We start from the raw sequence: 21,085 nt of genomic DNA on the forward strand, positions 1-21,085 counted from the left end.
AAAAGTGTGTGGCAAAAGGTAGGGCCGACCTTTCTCGCCGACCAAAAAGTGGCCGGCCGACCTTCGGCACCCGAATGAGGGCCGGCGTCGGGGATTGACACTGACCTAACGTCGGCCGAGTTTCGGCAATCGACGACGGCCCGACCTTTTGGCCCGACGTGATCGACCACCTGCCGCACGTGGGCCTGCCGTCTGCCAGCGTTACTGAATGGTCGGCCGCTCGTCTGCCCTAGCATTTTGCTGACGAAATACCGTACGTCGGCCGGTGGCTTCCCGACGCCGGTTAGTGGCCGGCATCGCCCCTCGTGCAGGTATCATGCCATGCATTTAATATATCGTGGCCCATGCATATATAACGGGGTAGCACATACAAATGCATCAAGAAAAGCAGTAGCTTTTCTGATGCCATGAAGAAACAAAAGCTGCAGTATTTGGTGAAAAATTTATTTGTCAACAGCGTTCAGAAAAAGCTCGCGATTTGCTTTTTAATAAGCGTGGATATATATATGACTGCGCGTGTGCCACATATGGAAGATGGGCTTGAGGCTTGGTCTCCTTCTTTTGGCAGCCTGTCGATCACTTGATGTCTGCGACTGGTCGGATCTGCGGCAGGTTCCATCTTGGTCAGCTGTATGAAGAAAGGTGTTTTAATTAAATATTTCCTTTGCGCCTAGACTTTTACATTGCAGGTAAATATAGGGTGAAAAGGTAGAAAAAATAATGTCTGCTCACTGCCACCAACTGCACTATCACATCAATATATTTTATGCGCTTGACTTCATGCGACCCTACTGAAAACGCATTAGCGCAAAGCCGCATTAGGTAATCAGGATTCGTGAATCCGCGAGAAAGGCGCGATCACTTTGTTTTGCTGGAGTCATGATGTTGCAATTTGCAACCGTAGCGCACTCAAACCTTATCCTCCCGAAGCGCGTTCTTGCATGCTAATGCTGCAATTTAATAATTCTAGCAAAACCAAGTGTCCGCGCTTGTCATAGAGCGCGTATGAGGGATTCCAACGCGGCAGAACAAACAGTTTCCGCGATATTTACATGAAACCTACAATAAGTTTATTCCGTAGAATACAGCTTAATTTTCTCAAACTAGATGGAACTTTTACAGCAAAAACGACCGGATATTTAACGATAAGTCATCCGATTTATTTTCGTTATTTAACAACCGAGCATTATTTTAAAAATTGCCTCATCAGCCAAGACGGCTATTTAGACAGCCCAACTCTTAGAAGCTTATAGAACCCGTTCTAAATTTTTAAAGCTTGAAACAAGTTAGCTGAACACCTCATGAGCATGTAAGCACCAGGAAATAATCCGCACGATGAAAATACAACTGCTTGCCCAGAAAGCAAGCGCACAGATCAAAAATCAATGTGAAACGGCTCAGATCTATGTGCATCACATATATTATTCCAAAATCCACAAATGAACGCACTGGCTCACTTACCTTGCCAGCATACCGCATCACTCAATCATCAATTTTCACGTATATACATCATTACAGCAGCAAAATAATAATAATAATAATAATAAACACGGCATAAATTTTGTACTCAGTCCTGGCACGAGCTTGCTTGGCAGTAGCGATGATGCTAGTACAGCTTCTGATCGCTCCTATGGCGAGGGGTGCTGCAATATTTATATCAGTGATAGCATTTGACATTTAACTGGGTTGCATGCGTCCCATCGATGTGAGTCGGATAATCGAATTTTCCGAACAAAATCAGCGCTAATACCTGTCCGGCAAGTGCACCGCCATGAAGAAGCGAAAGACCAGCGTTTTAGTGTAGAGGAGACCAAGGACTTCGGGCTTCGGCGAAACGAGCTTCCACTGTCGAAGCCAGTTTCCAGATCAGCTGATATCGCCTCCCTGCACGATCAGCGCAAGGCGCGCACAACAATTACAAAATATGCATTTACAGTAACAAGATGCGCATAAGTCTCAAAACAATACATAATTAGTTGCAGTACATTATCGTATAGAAGAAAATCAGCGATAATTTGACTTACATGGTCGGTATACATGTCAGTGCATGCACTTCGATGTGAAGAAGTGAAAGACGGGCGTTTTGGGGCAGAGGAGATCGGACCTCGGACTGCAGCGAAAAGAGCTAATTCCACCGCCGCAGCATCGTTTCCAAGTCGGCTCAGCACGTCTTCCTGCGCAATCAGAGCGAAATGCGCACACATCGATTATAAAAAAGAAAAAAAAATGTACGTAGTAATAAGATGCGCATATATATACGCGCTCCAGAAACAGTTGCAGTATATTGTCGTATCGAACAAAATATGTGCTAATTGGACTTACCTGATCAGTATAGTGAGTGTCCCTCCATATTAAAAGGCGAGCATTTTGGGACAGGAGATACCCAAGGACCCAGACTGCAGCAAAGTGAGCCAATTCTGCCACCGCAGCCAGCCGCAGCCTTGTTTCCAAACGGCTCAGCAAGTCTTCCTGCGCGATCAGCGCCCACACCAATTATATATATATATATATATATATATATATATTTATATATATATATATATATATATATATATGAAGAAAGATGCAAGGAGTATATAACAAGACGAACATATGCTCCAAAACAATACATTATTATGTTCAGTATAATATCGAATCTAGCAAAAAGCTCCTCTGATCAAGACCGAAAGATCATGTACTTACGCATGTTTTGGTGAACTTCGGCACGAAGAATCTGTACAGAGCGGCTGCAATAATCAGCTGCATATATGGGCTGTTCTTTTCAAACGCTGACTGCTGCAAGAGGTTGAGACAGATTGAATTTGCGCGAAATAAAAGCGGACGATAAAATTAGGCAGTAGGCATCGCGCGCGCCCACACGGACTCACGGAGGCTGGCCGTCGACTGAGTGGCGCCGCGCATCTTAGCTCGCGCGGGATGTGTTTTCCCGCCTTTTGGCCACGTGACCTCAAGAAGGGAGGAGGGGGGGGGGGGGTAGAGAAGCTGTTAAAGCAGGGAGAATCTCCCTGTGTGCGGTGCACGCAATTCTTTTTTTTTTTTTTTTCGCTATTTCTCTCTGCTTCGGCATTCCGGTCGCCCCCCGCAGGAGGGGGGGGGGGGGGGGTAGAGAAGCTGTTAAAGCAGGGAGAATCTCCCTGTGTGCGGTGCACGCAATTCTTTTTTTTTTTTTTTTTGCTATTTCTCTCTGCTTCGGCATTCCGGTCGCCCCCCGCGGTAGGGTGCCTCGATGCCTTTCGCCTCCCCGTGGTTCTTTCGGCTTTGCCGCAGGGAGAAGAGATGGACCGATGGGGGGCAGCGGGTCCCGCGCAGCGAGAAGCAGTTTTCTTTCTTTTTCACGCCCCCCCCCCCCCCCTCCCTCGTCGTTCAAGAAGCGTCGAGGTAGTTTCTTTTCTTTTCTTTTCCTTTTCTACGGCTTCTGTAGAGCCCTCGTCTTGATACCAGCGGCTGTAGTTCCTTGCATGAAAAAAATATGGCTTGGAGTGAATGTATGTAATGTTCTTTTAACCGAATATCTTCCACATAAACCAAGTGTGGGGCAGTAGAACACCTGCAGCTTCATTTCCAAGACGGTTAAGTTGCAGAACACTGTATATTATGAGTGCTTTTGCAGAGATTACATAGTCCATGCGGATTTATACTTCCCAAAGCAGTATGTGGGTTATTTAGAGTCCCTCGGGCTGTCATATTAATCGCAAACCACATTTCCGTTTTCGCGTTTGGTTTCCATCATAATGCGGCTTCTGCAGCTCGACTAAAGCCCGTGACCTCGAGCTCAAGCTGGTAAATACCGATTGAACCACATAGTAACTGCTGCAAGTTTCTGACAAAAATATATTTTGTCCATTTGTTTTAGGGATGCATGAAAATCAGTAGAAGGTCGCAGGGCAAAGTGCACCGGATCCGGATGAAAGCTCATAAAAGCTCACCGCCTCTTTTCTTGACCCCGTACGAAATGTAAACTCACGGAGGCTGCGAAACGAATTTAAGGGCGTTTAGGATTGATAGGTTTCAAGGGCACTGGCAAAAGTAATTGACGGTTGACATATAAACCTTAAAGGCACGTGATCTCTTCGGTTTACCGTGGGTTTGCTTAGGGTTACGTTATAGGTTAACTTTATGATGAGGTTGTTTAAATTCAGAGGTTACCATTTAACCATAAAAAAAATGGACAATTACATTCGTAGGTTCATCGCAGTTACCGCGCAAATCTATGGCACTTAATACTATGTATGCTTCAAACAGACAATCAGCGCCTACCAGTTCACAAATTCAAGCATAAGTTCATGACAACTCGCGATCAACTACAGAGTGTCATACCCGCCGCGGCTCAATTAGCGCGCGGTTAAAGCTTTATTTCAAAATATGTATAAATAACAGTTAATTTCACCTTCTGTTGCGCAATGCATAATTCTATCAGCAGGCTCAAATGATATAGTGTCAATATATATCATGCACGCGGTATAACTCAATGTTGCATAAAAATAGCTGTTTCAATGATACGAATTTTCCACTTTTCTCCTGCTAAGCCGACTGCCTCATGAAACGTAGAGGGGAAACCTGCTGTATTGCAGGAGACTTTACTTTGATATGCACAATGTTATTTAATGATATAATATAGCAGCAGTGAATACGCGGCTGGGGAAAAGGGGATTCGAGGAACTTTATATACATTCTGGCATTTCATACCATATTTCTGCGTGTGAGGCTGACGTTGAAGAATTTAACAATGTAGACCGCCACTGGTGCAGGAGCCGATCGATCCTCGTCATGTTGCGCGGGATTCTCAAAACGCAATCCCCTTGAATTTTCTCAAAAGAACCAAAGGTTACTTCTTGCACAATGCTTGTGTTCGCAGGAAGTATACGTTCGACAGGCGAATCGTCCGGGCGATCGGCTCTTTGCGTGCCTTTCATTTTTATTTGAAAACTATCAGGACCACATTTGTGTTCTGGATAAAGACAGTCGGCCTCGGCATATTGATATATAAGGAATAAAGCTTTCCTAATCCCCGTGTTTTAACTGAGGCGGGCAAATATTTGTCCCAAGCTGTTCCATTTACCCTCATGTCGGCAATATACTCGAGTTTCGTCTATCGAGAGTGCAGCATATATGTATATATGCGAAGCGTTACAGCTCATTTGGTCCAAAAGCCACATCGTTAACCCGGTTTTCGCTTGAGTATCGTCGGGTTTTGTCTGAAATATTCGGAATGTGGTAGTAAATATGGAGATGCGGTCCAGGTTCCCACCGGGATCTGTGACAGATGCTGCGTCTTTACTTTCCTATAACCAATTTACAATTAACTGCGGTTGTCCACCGAAATAGAGAGATAGAGAGAAGAATGAGAAGGCGTTGTATCCCGTCGAATGTTAAGGGGAAGCTTGAGCGTCCCCCTAATTTTTATTTCCTTCTTTCAAATATTATTAACTATTCCATCGTACTACTGTGTAAGGTCGTGGAACAATTTACTCTGTGCGACTGCAGACGTGCGTACGTGCATGCGTCACACACGGCTTCGTGCCGATGTCGGGATAGACTATTAACTCAATAATCTCGGACATCTTGTTCATCCTAAAGTTATAGCTAATTAACGTATGCGCGAAACTTCTGATAAAGCCTAGTGCACACAGGTGCCAACTTTCCCACATCTGTGTCCCTTGATTGTTTATTGATCCAGCCTCCCAATGATACGACCCTGCATGGCTTATCACGTGTTTTCTTGTGGATTCCTCTTGCAAAGTCAATCTACTTTGATTATATTTTCACTATAGCTAGGTGGTGGCGCCTATCTGGGTTCCGCCTTGTCTTCATTATGCCCTTTGTTGTGCGCTATTGGGTATCCGAGTTAGTGGATCACATAGGTTAAGTTGGGCGGCCTTAACTTTTATACTGGCTTGGAAGTAGAAGGCAGATGCTTGTAGTGAATGGTCAGGGGAAGCAAGCGCACGTGTTCGCATAGTTAGAGGAGATGTTTGTAGACGGAGCATGGATAGCCATAGCAGTATCTAATCTCTGCGAAGCGCTCTGCTATTCTGCGCCCCTATACATATGTGCCAAACGTATGCGAAGTGGGAGACGCCTGTTGCACCCAATCTCCCGCATGCTCTAAGAGACTTTCGGTGGCGCACTGAGTGTGGCGTATTCGATCCCCACCAAATTAAGACAGGCTTTACAGCTGGCATATTGATCCGCACAGTATCAACTTTGGTCAGGTCGAGTCTCATACACGTGTCCTTAAGGACTGCGTCGCAGCTTGGACATTCCGCTGCCTAGCGCCGTGAGCTTTTTCGTCGCACAGTGGAAGGCCGCGCGAAGCGTTCGAACAACGTATAGTGAAGTCCGTGGGATTGATCATTTGGCAGAATAGGAACGCGGTCGATCGTATTCTTTCGGTGACCCCGTTGTCTACTGTTCCCCATGCTAGTGCGTCTCACCTAGATATAGCCAGCTGTTAGTTCTTGGAGAGCAAAGCTTTATCAGGAGGTTGTTGACGCGGCACATCCACCTCAGGAAGGTCACTTGTACATCGAAGTGATTTGAACTCGGTTCTTGTCTTGAAAGACGCAAGCCTGCGGCTCACGCGTATATGTGTGAGCACAAAGGATCGAGCAATCGACTGTCTGGAAATTTGTTAGGGGGTCAGAGCTCCCGAGGGAGTCCTGTTGCAGCTGCGCATTATTGATATACAACGTGTGACCAGAAACTCACTGCATTATATATTTCTTGCCGCTACCTTATATGTTCGGTACTGTTTGCTGTTTTACTGAAACATTATTTATTGTCCCAGTGTGCTTTGCTATTTCCATGTTTATCAATAAGATTTCTTTGGTTCCCTGCTATGTAAATGGTTGAAGTTCACGCCTATGACGTCATGATCGTTTCTACTCTCTTATCCCGGTACTTTTCAAGCAGAAGTCTTAAGTTTCTGGACCTATGCAGCATTCCTTCCATATGCAGGGCTATTCTACAAGCGATTTCTCGGCTTAGTACGTACGACAGATAATTCGCTTTAATCACTTCCGATACATGTTCACGCCTTAAAACTAAAAGTTCTCTATATTATTAGTCTGCAAGCCACAACAAAAACCCGAAATTGCGGCAGCTGCTTCAAGAAAGAATTCTTTTCAATTAGCTAATTCTTTTATTGCGCGTACCTCGTGTAGCTCTCAATAAATATTCTTAATTTTCAATCACTCTGTCTAACATAGGGGTCTCAAACTCATATTGATATGCAGGATGCGTTGAGAAAATATGTCTCTCGCGGACCAGGAGTGGACAGCAACAAGCAAGAAAATATAGAAGCCATAATTCAAAACAATCTGTAAAACAAAAGCGAAATACTAATAAAATAAATAAAAATCAACTGTTTCGTTCCTATGAAACCACACTCCCATTCGTTGAGCAAAAAGAAAAAAGGGACAAAAAAAAACAGAAAAAGCGGAGAATCTTCGATTTTTTGTGTCCAAACGCGCCGGAGGAGCTTCAGGGTGGCTTGGCGGAGTTACTGAAAGGATACAGCGGTTGAAAACTACTACAGTCACTTGTCCTGACAGTATATAAATGCGAATGAAAAAGAGGTCTGGTTGTCCAGCGCCTAGTTATTGAAGGTAACAAAGTTGACTGTCTTGTAATTTTAACTAATAACGCGCAACTTTGGAAAACGCGCTTACATTTACAACATTTCGTTCGCACGTACAGCGTCCTCGCGCGCTCGAGATCGTCGCTTGGTTGCGCTCTACACTTCTGCAATGAACTTGAAAGCACGCACGCACCCACGAGCACAAGCTGCCGAGTTTTCCAAGAACTGTTGACAAGAAGCGGGGGAGGAGAGGGGGTTGGTTTCCGGTGTAGAATCGGACCGCTCGCTTCGAAAATGCGCCCCTCCGACTTCCGAAAAAAAAAAAAAAAATGAAAAGAGCAGCCCGTCCCACCCCGGCAGGTCGTAAAAGAGGATGAATGGGCCACACGCAAAGAAACAAAACCAAATGACAAGGACGCTGGCCAGTTTTCTCGCGGCTCTTAGCTTTGCCAGACTGTTTTGAGAAAAAAAGTATGCGATTAATAACCTGGACAATAATCATTTTCCTTCGTTTTTTTTTGTTCATGTATTTGATCGTAAGACAAGTTTGTTCGAAAAGAGCTCCTTCAAAAATAGTATACAAATGCCACAAAACTGCATGCTCTCTTCAAAGTCGGTCAGGAACGCTCGCCACCAACTTTCGAGCTGCGGGGGGGACACAGTTGCCCCGCCCTTCCCACCATTTCCCCCCTCTTTTCCGCCCTTCCTTCGAAACGTCCGAGCGTGAGGTCGGTTTTGTTTCGTCCGAGTCTCCCTCCGTGTACGCATTCCTCTTCTCCTGCTGCGAAGTAGTGTTTTTAGAATTTGTCTCTTTGCTTGCCTGCCGGAGCGTTCGCCGCGGCCAAGGCTTGCCAGTGCCCTAGGCATAATTTCTGGCCCCGTGTGCTTTTTCTCTTCTGTCCGCTTCTTTTATTTTACACAATAGCCTTCTCGAGAAGGGAGGATCCTCCCTTACAATGAGAAGTTGCGTCTACTCAAGTGCCCTGCCATATAGCGGACGCATTTCAGTGAGTGATACGGGCTAAATGGGGTGTACGGGAGCTTGTGCGCCAAAATATAACTGATGTTACAGCACCTACAGCTGCGCTTCGTAATAAGCAAACAATATAATGACATGATCCACACATGAAATCGCGGTCACCTTGTGGCTTGCTGTTTATCAGAACTCGGCAAATAATTTTACTAACAGTTATAAGGTTCACTAAAAATGTGAGCGACAAGTTAAACAAACAATAGCATTAATTAATGTAACAAAACATTTACACTGAATAGCATGTATCATTTTGTTCCATACTAAGCGCAAATTACATAACATCGCGAAAAACCAAAGCCAAGTAACAGGCAAATTTAAAAAAAAAAAAAGTAGCAATCGTGCTCTTCATAACTTTTTTTCAATGTACCGCCTCAACAGTCGGGCCAACGCATTGCCGCACTCTTGCCATTAACCTGGCGCCGTGCCCGGCATTTAGTCCGCCCAAAAAGTCGGGCCAAAGGCTGCTGCGAACTACTTGCCGAAATGGCTGGCGGCTACCTCCGGGCCGACCGCTTGCCGTGGTTTACTAGCCGACTAAGTAGGCTGCCGACCATTTTCCCAACGTCGGCCACACGTAAATGGTCGGCCAAGGATGCTTGGGATCGCAGGTTAGTGCAAAAAGATGCAGTTTGGTAGATTATGGCTAGCGTTCACACCAGCGAGTCGCGGAGGTCGCGCGCCGACTGCTCACACCGGCGTATATATGCGACTCGAGTCGTTCACGAAATCTCGCGCTCCGAACGAGTTTTGGCGGAACAGCCGACTTTCGCGCCTTTTCGGCCCCTTTCGTCTGCTTACTGCGCTTGACCACGGCCGGTCTCGGGGGAGAGCGCGAGCGCTCTCTCCCTCGAGACCGGCCGTGGCTTGACGTACTATATCAGTTCGGAATCCCTTCAAGCATGAAAATGTACAATTGTTTCAACGAAGAAGATGGGCTTATGGTTATAGTCATGTGCAATGCTGTTTTTGCTGCCAAGAACTCTAGTTCGATGGAGGCGAAAGCGGTGGTGGTGGGTGCGCCCTGTTCGCGGTCTCGCGAAGTTGGAATTTATCATGAAATCGTCTGATGCCCAAGCTTCGAGCGCATGACAAAGAATACAGTGCGTTACACAATCGCACGCGCGCCAGTCAACCACGGATATCCGTGGTACGTCCGATTAGGATCCGATTCTCCATTGCCATGAGAGGACGTTCGTAAGGCATCCGTACGGACGTCCAAATTCGGATATCCGTATCGGAGATTCGGTGCATGTTTGAGGGGCATCCGTTATTGGATGGCGAGCGGATGTACGCTCGCGGACGTCCGAGAGGTATCCGCGAATGTCCGTCTATGGCCACGAATTTCTGGCTAACATACATGTTTTAATTGTCCTCACGCAAATTACAAGTGATTCGGCTGTTGTGCAGATGACGAAATTATCTGACCCCATTCCAATTAGTGCTGATATAACATCTAAATTAATCATGCAACTTTCTAGCATCTGCTTTGATAATTATTACCGTTTTCTCTCTCCGACATTTTTACATGTTCGGTGAAAGAAAGCGAAAGTCCTACCAGGTCGCACCTAAACGTAGGGCCCATTGGGCCGCACAGCATAGGAGCTTGTCACCTCAAACACCTGAAAGTCGATGCGATCCGAATCCGATCCACTCCAGCAGACAAGTATTTTTGGCGCCATGGCCGCGGGTTTTGTCGTTCCGTGCAGTTCTGTGGTGCTTTTTTTTTTTGGAATATCGTTTTTCGAGCTTATTTTGTGTTGTTTCCTTATTGTGTGGCTATTTGGCTGTGCTACAAAAGTGATATTTCACTTATGCGCTAGTCGAGACCTCCTTTTGGCCCTGAAGCTTTCCAACTGACTTCGTCGAGTTGGTGCTTTGTTGTTTTGGATGAAAAGAGCAGCTGGCCACTCCCGAATGTAAGTAACAGTGCGTGAACATTACTTTTAGATGTTATTGCTGGATGGGTGAAGTTTTATAACACAGCTGCAACCTACTGCGCACTTTGGTCAGCATGAAGTTTCAAGCATGGAGTGGTTACAAGCGTGAGGCGATACCTGCCATGAGATGTTTATTCGCGTACTACAAAGGCCCGGAAACGAGTGCCTCGCGCCTCAAACTTTCAAGGCAGAGTGGAGTCTTGGAATGAGAGTAATTATTACGTTCACCCGTGCGCAGCCGCATGGCGACAAAAGAAAGCTCACAGATTTCGTGGTTAAAATGATATGTAGGTTCGTAGTTGTTGCTAAACGGAATGCGAATAAAGCATAATGCCAGAACTACTAGGGCTTTGCAGTGGTGCGTGACTTTGCTATCTTTTTTAATCCCCCCCCCCTCCCCCGGCCCTTTTTTTTTTTTTTTTTTTTGTAGATGTGACGTACCCACGTAGCGGATTGGCACCGAAATAATGCCAGGTCATGGAAAGAACAGGTAGGCTAAAAATTCAATGATATTGCTTTTGCATAATATTGACTCGTTTCCTTTGGCTTGCAGAGTGATTAAACATGTACGGCACAGTATATGTTGCACTGTGCAGTAGAAGTGCACCACAAAGTTTAAAGGTCCTGTTGGCTGGCCTACCCCGAGGCGCATAAATGGTCAACCGTGGACGTATCAATGATCGAAGAGAGGACAGATGTTCACAATGTTGGGCGCGAAATCGATAGCTACCAGTGCTCAGTGTTAGAGAAATTCTGCCTTGATCATGCGCTGTTTCAGGTGTGAAGTTCGCCTGTCAAGTCAGCGGCGCCAGCGATGGACCGGCGGAGCGATTTTCCACGCTACACCGCTGTCTTGCTAGAAAGCCTACCTAGGCGGCGTTTGACATTCAGCTGCTTTCTGTGGACCCCGTAATTGAAAGCAACGCCTTCAGAAACGCGTTAAATGTACAAAAATGTATTCTCTTCAACAGTTTCACTCCAGGCTGTCAAAGCAGGCGGACGTTGATAAAACATTTGAGCACTCCAGTCTTTAGAAATCTGTAGAATCGCCTTCAGTTTGTAAAATTATTGGAATAGGTCACTTTCCGATCGCTGGGACATAGACCTGCATGACAGCGCTGTCACGTGAATAAGGGCCACACCAGACCGAGAGCTTGTCTCATATAGCTAACCAAGGTACACCTTACAGCATTGTGTTGATTTTTATGGTGCATAAGCGACTAATGCTGCCATGCACCAAGAACAAGGTTTAATGTATTTATTTTGTGTGTAATGACTAAAATGTTCTTTAGGATGTAGCTTGTTTAGGAACATTTTAGGAAACCAAAAATGCAGGAAATTTGCACGTCTCTCCTAGGATCATGCTGGGATGGAAAGGGATCTGTTGCAAAATTGTACAAAATGTTTCCTCTTATTTTCTCGACTCTGGCGCACGTGTAAGATATGGTTTATTGTTAGTTCATCTCCACATTCCTTGCATATTGGTTTGTCCTCTTTCATAAGTATGAAGCTGTGTGTGAGGTGTGGGTATGTGTTTTGTGAACATGACCTAAAATGGCCTCCATGTTGTGTTTTTGATCACTGCATGGTTTCCATTCCTTAATGACAGGTTTGACAAGTATAGTTTGTAGTTTATTTCAATGTTTCAAAAATTCTGCCATTTCACTCTCACTTTTCTTTGTACAAGCTTCTTGGTATATTCATGCAGCATATTCACCCTCTGTAATTTAGCATTGCGTCAAGGTAACCTGGTTATTTCTTTTCATCACCTTTCAAGACAACTGCCCCAATTTCATAAAGTGTAGTGTTTCTGACGATAGGAACTCCTTGGAAGTCAGAAATAAATGAGATCCACAATCGTGAGCTATCTAGGGTATGCATATACATGTCCATCGCTCAGTGGAATGGTGTCAGTACGCTGTTAGAGCAGGTCTTGTGGTAACAACCATTGTCTGAGGTGGTCCTTTAATGGGCATTGAAATGCTATGTAACAACAGGTACTGATAGAACTCTTGATCATGTTATGTGATGATGCGATCCTTGCATGCATATAGGTATACATTTCAGAATCTGCAGTGCACCACTTGACCATTTGCCACCAGTTTGTGTGAAAATGTATTTTTCATGCATGTTAACCAGTATTTAACAGATGACCCCTGTGCACAAGCCAAAAGTGCCACAAGCCAAATGTCACGAGGCCACACGACATGGCAGGAGCTGTTAAGTCAAGCTTACAAAGTTATATTTGAAATATGTTTTGGTACGTTTCAGCTTCAATTAAGAAAGGCTGAGGCTTCCAGAGGCCTATGCCAGGTTGTCTATCACCTAACAGGGCAGTCTACGACCGTATGCTAATGAGTACATCTGAGATAACAGAGACCTGAATTAAGGAATTAGTAATTATGTTTGTAGCAAAGGGCATGTAAATTAACAGGAATCCACAGTGGGATCTGCAGACAAGAACCATTAACGCTGGCACACCATACCCTTACAGGTGGAGATTAGGAGTCTCCCTAATTTTTTTTCTGCTCAAAGCTTGTGATTTCCTTTGTTCTTCCAGATGAGAAAGATGTGAAAATGATAGCATCGAAAATTCCAGAGACCATCATTAACAAGGATGCTGATCCCAACAGCGTAGAAAGGAGCTTCAGAAAAGATGGGTGACTAGTAATGCTGGCAACAGTTGAAGCTAAGTGGAATGGCATGAAATTGAAATGCAACATATACAGAGATATGTTGCGAGACGACCAGTCTGTGGTGTGCGACATCTGTCTCCGTTAGTTTCATCGAGTGATTGGACAAAGCAGATGGGGCTTGTGGTTTTGTGATAAGTGCAGTGTAGTAGCATAGATGCAACCTTGCCCATTAATAATTAGAGTGGAGTAAGTGCATTGTTTTGTTTTTGTAAGATGTTCATGGTTTCCATGCAAACATTGAGAAATGTTTTCCTAAAGAATGTTTGCTGAAATGTGAATATAATGTGCAATAAAACTAGTGTTTTCTTGCTATTTACTTTTCCTTGTATACATTAGTTCTGTGAAGAAAACCACCGGCTAGAAGGAAATGTAATGGCATGCATTTTGATACTTGGCCCCGTTGTGCTGGCTCAGTAGTTAAGAGTGCTTGGCTGCTGAACCGAAAGATGCAGATTTGGTTCCAGCCACAGCAGGGGCATTTCAATAGAGGCGAAACAATAGGCCGTCATGCACCGTGCGGTGTCAGTGCATGTAAAAGAACCCCAGGTGGTTGAAATTATACCGGAGCCCTCAACTATTGTGTTCCTCATAGCCGTAGTTATTTTGGGATGCTAAACCAGATATATATATCACATCGTACTCTGAGTAAGATGCTATTCATGGTCAGTTAATCATACACAAAATGATCAATTTTTTTTTTTCATGGTACAGCAGCTGTTGTACAATATTACTTTAGCCTTCATGAAGAATATCACACTGGCTCCACATGGCCTTCTGTTGACCCTTGATGTGCGTCACAATCACACACCCGAGTATGTATTTGTCTAAGGGCACCTATGCATGCAAGGAGGGGACCGTTACTTTCGATTTGTCAGAACTGAAATGCACGATCCACATCATTTCTGTAATTCAACTGCCTGCTATTTGAACTGTCCAGCATTGATGCAAGTTTCAAAGAACTGCAATTAGCAAATTAATCCAAGCAGGAAACCATGCCAAGAACTGCTTCGGTTTCATCTTTAACAACTGTTTGAGAACTAAAATTAGCCAAATGTTGCAAAACATAGATGAGAGGTTACAAAATCTAAAAAACAATGCAGCCTACCTGTGGCGTGTAGGGTTTCACATCCTAAAGTGATATATGTAGCTATGAAAAATACCGTAGTGGAGAGCTCCAGACTAATTTGACTGCCCGGGCTTTGTACTTTACGTTGACATCTTGCAGGAAACAGAAGCATTTGCATTTCACCTGCACCAAAGTGCGACTGCCATCACTGGCATCAAACATCACGACCTTGGGGCAAGTAGCCGAACGTGCCACTAAGATGTCGCAGCGTCTACGTACATGCTATACACGTCAACCTTTCTAGCATTTATGCTGTCATATGCATGGCAGATATTCATGTTCAGCTTTGGACTGACAAGTTTAAAAGTGTACTATTTGTGTTTGTCTAGCATGAAAAACAAAGGAAACTAAGGAAAAACGAAAAAAAAAAATGAACATATGTTGAAAAAGCACTAGTCATTAACACATAAAGCATATTCGTTCCTTTATTAATGATAAAGTGGCCTTCAACAATAGTACAAAGCCTGAACATTTAGGAAGGTGCTGTGCCAGGCAGCTATTTTACAGAGACCTGAACCATTTCACCTGTAGTAATGTGCATCCCGGCGGTGTGGGCTGGGCACTTATTTTTCGGTCCACTCCAACATGCGAAAACTGCATCATGTGCATTCCCATTTTCCGAATTTTGAGCTCTGTAGTGCAGGCTAACAAATTGTCGATGACTTATTTTAGTCTGATTGTTGCATAGCGCGTGTAAATAAATTACCACTGCACCTAATAAACACTGACATGCACGTGCAACATCGCCGATCATAAACGGACACACTGATGTCCGTCCGGACATCGGCGCACTCATCACAGCACTCTTCGTAGTCTCACACAGCACTCTAGTAGGCAGTAATCCGTACATCACAGCATCTCACGGTAAGCACAAACCACACTTTCAACAAACATGAATGACGCGATGCTTGGGCTAGAGACACGCCGCTTGTATATGTACTACGTAGAACTTGCAGCACCCAACCTCAATGCGAGCAGAAAGCGATGCGTTATGTGACGCATCTCATCACATATGGAAGTGACGAAACTTTGAAGAATCAAAACTACATAACGACCGTCGTAGACGTTAATCCACATGATCATCATCATCATCATCAGCCTGATTATACCCACTGCAGGGCGAAGGCCTCTCCCATATCTCTCCACTTAACCCGGTTCTGTGCTAGCTGCATCCACTTGACCCCTGCGAACTTCTTAATCTCATCCGCCCACCTAACTTTCTGCCGCCCCCTGCTACGCTTTCCTTCCCTTGGAATCCAGTTTGTTACCCTCAGCGACCATCGGTTATCCTCTCTTCGCACTACATGTCCTGCCCATGTCCATTTCTTCTTCTTAATTTCCACTAGAATGTCGTTAACTTGAGTTATCCTCATGATAACGAGGACCAAATGAGCGGGCATGCGGGCCGGCCATCAACACCGCGATTACATGCGCTTGCGCTCTGCTTGCCACCCTGCCGCGGTCCAACTCACCTAAACCTATCATCATGCCATCACGTAGTATATCACCCATTCTAGGCACTATTCTTGCCACTGTACTGTTATTTGTAATTTCACATTTCACGCACGCATGTAGTACATACTTCTTGCACCTCGCACGTACACCTCATACCAACTTCGATTTGGCTACATATGGCTACCATGTTGTTGCTACCAACGTTACTAGTTGCTACAACCACATCTGGGGATCTCGGACACTGATCCGTCCGGCTTTCCCGACGGATCCCAAGGCCCATATCGGAGAAAAATGCGTTGGGTCCGTCGGAAGAAACCTACCGATTGGGTCCGTCGGACGTACCTTTAAGACCATCGATCGGGTCCGTCCGACGTACCTTTAGCCACAGCCTTCACTTAACAATAGAACGCTCTCTTAGTTGTCGGTGGCTTATCTTACAGCACAGCACACTGTTTTTTTTTTTTTTTTTCCGATTGTATTTAACAGTTTGACAGTATTGGACTATTGCCTTCAGATGTTCAAGGCAGGTGCGGTCAATCGCATTGAACTTCCTGCGCTGAGAGAACGCTAGCAGGCAATTTAATTTTCTTTTCAGAATCTGCAGCATGTCGAGAGAAAGGCATGTATAGTATAATATTTTCTAAGTCAATTATATGTAGCAGCTCCGACGTGTTCAACAAGAACATTGTCGTATATGTAAAAATGATGCTGGAGGTGGTATTACTCATTTGGCTTATATTATGATTAAGTTTGATAGTCTCAAGGCTGGGTTCAGTGATCTATTGTAGCGTAATTGTGCAGGAAGTCCTGGAAGTATATGTGTGTTTGCCATTCCAACCATAAATAGGATCCTACTTTTGTCTTGCTTGTTTATTTTTCTCCTTTTACAGCTCTCGTTGCAAGGTTGAAACTGGAATGTCATTTGCTATTATTCTACTATGAATCGTTTGAGCCTAGCTATTACCAAAAAAGACAGGTGCAGCATCTTTTTCATTTTACATGAACGCTGACCACTACCACTACTACGGCGCCACGGCTACGGCTCGGCGGTATTTGATCTTCAGGCAGGTTTCGACTAAACCTAATATAAGATGGACGCGCAGTGCGTGCGCAATTCCCGTCTTCGAAGTCGCCTTAACAAGTGCCTAACGAAGGTGTTCCTAGCACATGGTGAAATCACGCGCGCGGCATTTTCGGGCATATAACAGAAATACCATGTGCCGGGCGGTTTAAAAAAAAAAAAACATGCACGCCCTGCCGAGAACGGCCTTTTTCTTTTTCAAGATTTCCCGGTCAGAAAATACTCTTGCGATTACTCAACGCAGCTCAAAGCTCTCATAGCCACACTGCAAAACGACGGGTAGGAACAGGCTCAAAAATGCCTCGCAGAACGGAAACGACTGCGCCGCTCAGCTGCCTCGGCATTCCGCTGTTTCGGCACTCCGCCGCGGGCGGCGCTGTTTCACCGAGGCGATGGTGGCGCCATACAACGGGCGCCCGGTCCCTATAGGGGGTATTCACGTGACGTCACAGCTGACGTCAGTATGCAGCCGACGCCATCTTTGCGTCCTGTTCTGACTATATAGTACGGGGCGGCGGTTAGATTAGCTGTTCGTGCGCGTCCGTTTGCTCTGTCACTCTGCCTCATGCCAGCACCGTTGTTATGAAAACTCAATCGGTATCATGAGTGACAGTTCGATTTATCGGCAAAGTGTGCGTGATGCGGACAGAGACCCGTACGAAACTAAACTTTGGTACCGACCCGTGTGCAGTCGATATGCGCAACAGCACGGTAAGCGTCGGCCTGTGCCCACGCATAATATGTGCGACATTAATGAATTCCTTGTCCTACAGACGAGCTTCATCACAAGAAACCAATCGCAAGCCTACTGACCACTCGAAGAACGCAACTACGTTACAAGCTGCTGGGTTAAGAGCCGCGGTTGAAGCAGATGAACTCTCTCTTTGTGCAATTACGTGCGTGCCGTCCAACGTTTATACCAACTAAACCGCTGAGGTTTTGTAGCTGATATTCTGCATAGAAATGGCGCTTGGTAGTCAGTATCTTTTATACAAAACTTCTTTGGTGTACTTGCCTCAATCGATCAGAAGAAGTCGGATGTTTGCATCGTCTGTGGCGGTAAGGAAGCAAAAGAAACCGCTGCCACAGGCCACACCGATGACACCGGTGGCGCCACCTCGTTGCCTTGCGGGTTAGAAATAACTTTTGGCAACAAAAGTCTTGAAATACAGCGCAGTTTTGGCCAAGCTAAACTTGATTTGTTATTAGAGATAAATAAGTTTATAAAGTTTTTCAAACCTTCTGCAAAACAACTCTGCCCGCTTACGTTCCTTCGCCGAATCTGCATGCGGTCTGCTTTTATTAGCAGCCGACACAGACGATGCGAACTTCCCACTTCTGATCGAATGAGGCAAGTAAGGCAAACACAAAGTTTAGCGAGCCCTCTTTGAAGGATTTTATTGCAGCAAAACACGACGAGGAGGTGCTGGCGGCGCACTGCGTGCATGCGCATGACTGGAAGCGATACCGCGCTGCTCTTTTACCGGGAATGTGTCTTCCGAGTGCGTGTAGAACAGTCGGGCACGGATAGTGACAAGAGCTGGCTGCTAGGGCACATCCGGAAGATTCCAGTCCAGCCCATTTTGACATACATTTCTCATATTCCATGATACTTGTGCGGTTGAGCCGTGCCAGCCATACGTGACGTCGCATCTCGGTGAGGTGTCTCGTTCGAGTGTAGTTGTTCGTGTATACGGAACCTCAAAATGCCGAGGTCGTTTGCGCAGCTCTTCAGCTTCCGTTGTTTATCCTGTGCACGCGTCTATTAGTCTACGATAGCTCAATAAACATATAGTTGCGGATGCCACTGCTTGTAGAACCGGCGCACGACAGCACTTGAAACGTACGTTCGCCTTGTTCATTCCGTGGACACAAAAATGGCCGACTGCACCTCAATTACCCACAATGCACCGCGCGCAGCGCGTCAGTGAATACCCCCTATAGATCTCGGTTTTTCGCCGACGTGCGCGCGCGCGCGTTACGTCGGACTATATTGGGGCCTTAAAGGTATGTCCGACGCGTGGTCCGAAGTACCCATTCGATTCTCGTAAAGATATGGCGGACGTCGATATACAGGCAATACAGGCTCATGGCTATAGGGGGTATTCACATGACGTCACAGCTGACGTCAGTGTGCAGCCGATGCCATCTTTGCGTCCTGTTTTGACTAGTACTAGTACGGGGTGGCGGTTAGCTTATTCGTGCGCGTCCGTTTGCTTTGTCACTCTACCTCATGCCAGCACCATTGTTATGAAAACTCAATCAGTATAATGAGTAACAGTTCGATTTATCGGCAAAGTGCGCGCGATGCGGACAGAGACCTGTACGAAACAAAACTTTGGTACCGACCCGTGTGCAGTCGATATGCGCAACTGCACGGTAAGCGTCGGCCTGTGCCCACGCATAAATATATGCGACATTCATGAATTCTATGTCCTATGGACGAGCTTCGTCACAAGAAACCAATTGCAAGCCTACTGACCACTCGAAGAACGCAACTATGTTACAAGCGGCTGGGTTAAGAGCCGCGGTTGAAGCAGACGAACTCGCTCTTTGTGCAATTACGTGCGTGCCGTCCAACGTTTATACCAACTAAACCGCTGAGTTTTTGTAGCTGATATTCTGCATATAAATGGCGTTTGGTAGTCAGGATGTTTTATACAAAACTTGTTTGATGCACTTGCCTTAATCGGTCAGAAGAAGTCGGATGTTTGCATCGTCTGTCGCGGTAAGGAGGCAAAAGAAACCGCTGCCACAAGCCACAGGGATGACACCGGTGGCGCCACCTTGTTGCCTTGCGGGCTCGAAATAACTTTTTTGCAACAAAACTCTGGAAATACAGCGCTGTTTTGGCCAAGCTAAACTTTATTTGTTATTAGAAATAAGTAAGTTTATAAAGTTCTTCAAACCTTCTGCAAAACAACTCTGCCCGCCTACGTTCCTTCGCCGAATCTGCATGCGGTCTGCTCTGATTAGCAGCCGACACAGACGATGCAAACATCCGACTTCTTCTGGTTGAATGAAGCAAGACGAATCACCTCCAATAAGCATCCAACCCCAATCACGTGCAGACAACACGTTAACCCCGAATACCCCGACAGTGGATAAAATATTAGCCCTTATGGAGCAGGTGACCTCCCTCATCGTAGAAGCTCTTCGGCCTCGCAATGGATAATGCACTGTCTCTGGTGGTGCAGTGGAATTGTCGAGGCTTTGCGAATAAGGCCTCTGAAGTGAACATCCGTCTTCGCGACAAAAAGCTAAAGGCGTGGGCCTTCTTACTTCAAGAGCATAACTAACTTCCTCGCCTTTCAGGACTCTGCGCTTACCATTCACCTTCCATTCCTGATCGCCGTTGTATCACCTCTTCCCTCAGCCCAGGTAAATCTGCAATTCATATTCACACTTCAGTTCCCCACACACCGATTGACCTTTCACGGTGGTGTAGCACACGCCAAGAGGTGGTAGCACTCCTAGTTAAGCCTGTACGCACGCCACTTATACTAGTTTCCTTTTATGGCCGTCCTGGTTCCACATCTCCTAATCTTGGATGGGTTCGTTTTCTGTGTTCTGCCTACTTGGGTATCCCTATTCTAGTCGGTGGAGACTGCAACGGCGCACATACCTCGTGGTGTTACCCATCGGCTTCTCCCAGGGGTGCACACATCCAGGGAAGCTTTTCAGATAATTCTTTTCATCTTTTAAACCACCCGAATACATCTACCCGTCCACGAGGTGTGCCTTATTCACCTGATTTGACTTGGCGGTTAGGCCCTGGTAGCCCTGGTTGGGCTGTTGAACCAGATACCTGGGGCAGTGATCACAGTCCTATCTTTATCTCTCTCACTCCTTCGCGGATACATAAAATACGCCGTAGCGTACAAATAACATCATGGGACTCTGTACGCGCAGACAATCGCTTATCTCATTTCACCCCATCATCAGCATTGTCTACTCTCTCTGCTGTTCTTGCGTCCCACACGATTACCACCACTGTAAATGAAGACGAGCCAAACCCGGACATCCACCTCCTGAATCTTTGGACTCTGCGTCGCCAGGCAGATTATTATGCTGCTCGTAACCCCGATGACCCATCGGCTATCCCCGCTCTTCACCGGGCTACCGCGCGTGCGAGGCGGTATGAAAAGCGTCTAGGAAGGCAACGTTGGGCTTCATGG

General features: G+C 45.8%; 3 long non-coding RNA genes across 3 annotated transcripts in view; 2 read left to right on the plus strand and 1 right to left on the minus strand.

Annotated features, from left to right (window-relative positions):
* The window catches only part of LOC146206202 (uncharacterized), a 542,419-nt gene that overhangs the window by 338,295 nt on the left and 183,039 nt on the right, over positions 1-21,085 (plus strand). The gene's annotated exons all lie outside the window — the stretch shown is intronic.
* LOC146206213 (uncharacterized) lies at positions 295-2,447 on the minus strand. The gene is made up of 4 exons (XR_014703247.1): positions 2,323-2,447; positions 2,025-2,174; positions 1,751-1,884; positions 295-628 (listed from the first exon to the last, which is right to left on the minus strand). It is a non-coding gene; the product is annotated as an uncharacterized LOC146206213 (long non-coding RNA).
* On the plus strand, positions 10,284-13,448 carry LOC146206214 (uncharacterized). The gene is made up of 3 exons (XR_014704395.1): positions 10,284-10,528; positions 10,980-11,039; positions 13,110-13,448. It is a non-coding gene; the product is annotated as an uncharacterized LOC146206214 (long non-coding RNA).

This window comes from Amblyomma maculatum, chromosome 1 (genome assembly GCF_055883805.1).
Source record: "Amblyomma maculatum isolate TAMU_Amacu chromosome 1, ASM5588380v1, whole genome shotgun sequence".
Classification (NCBI taxonomy): Eukaryota; Metazoa; Arthropoda; class Arachnida; order Ixodida; family Ixodidae; genus Amblyomma; species Amblyomma maculatum.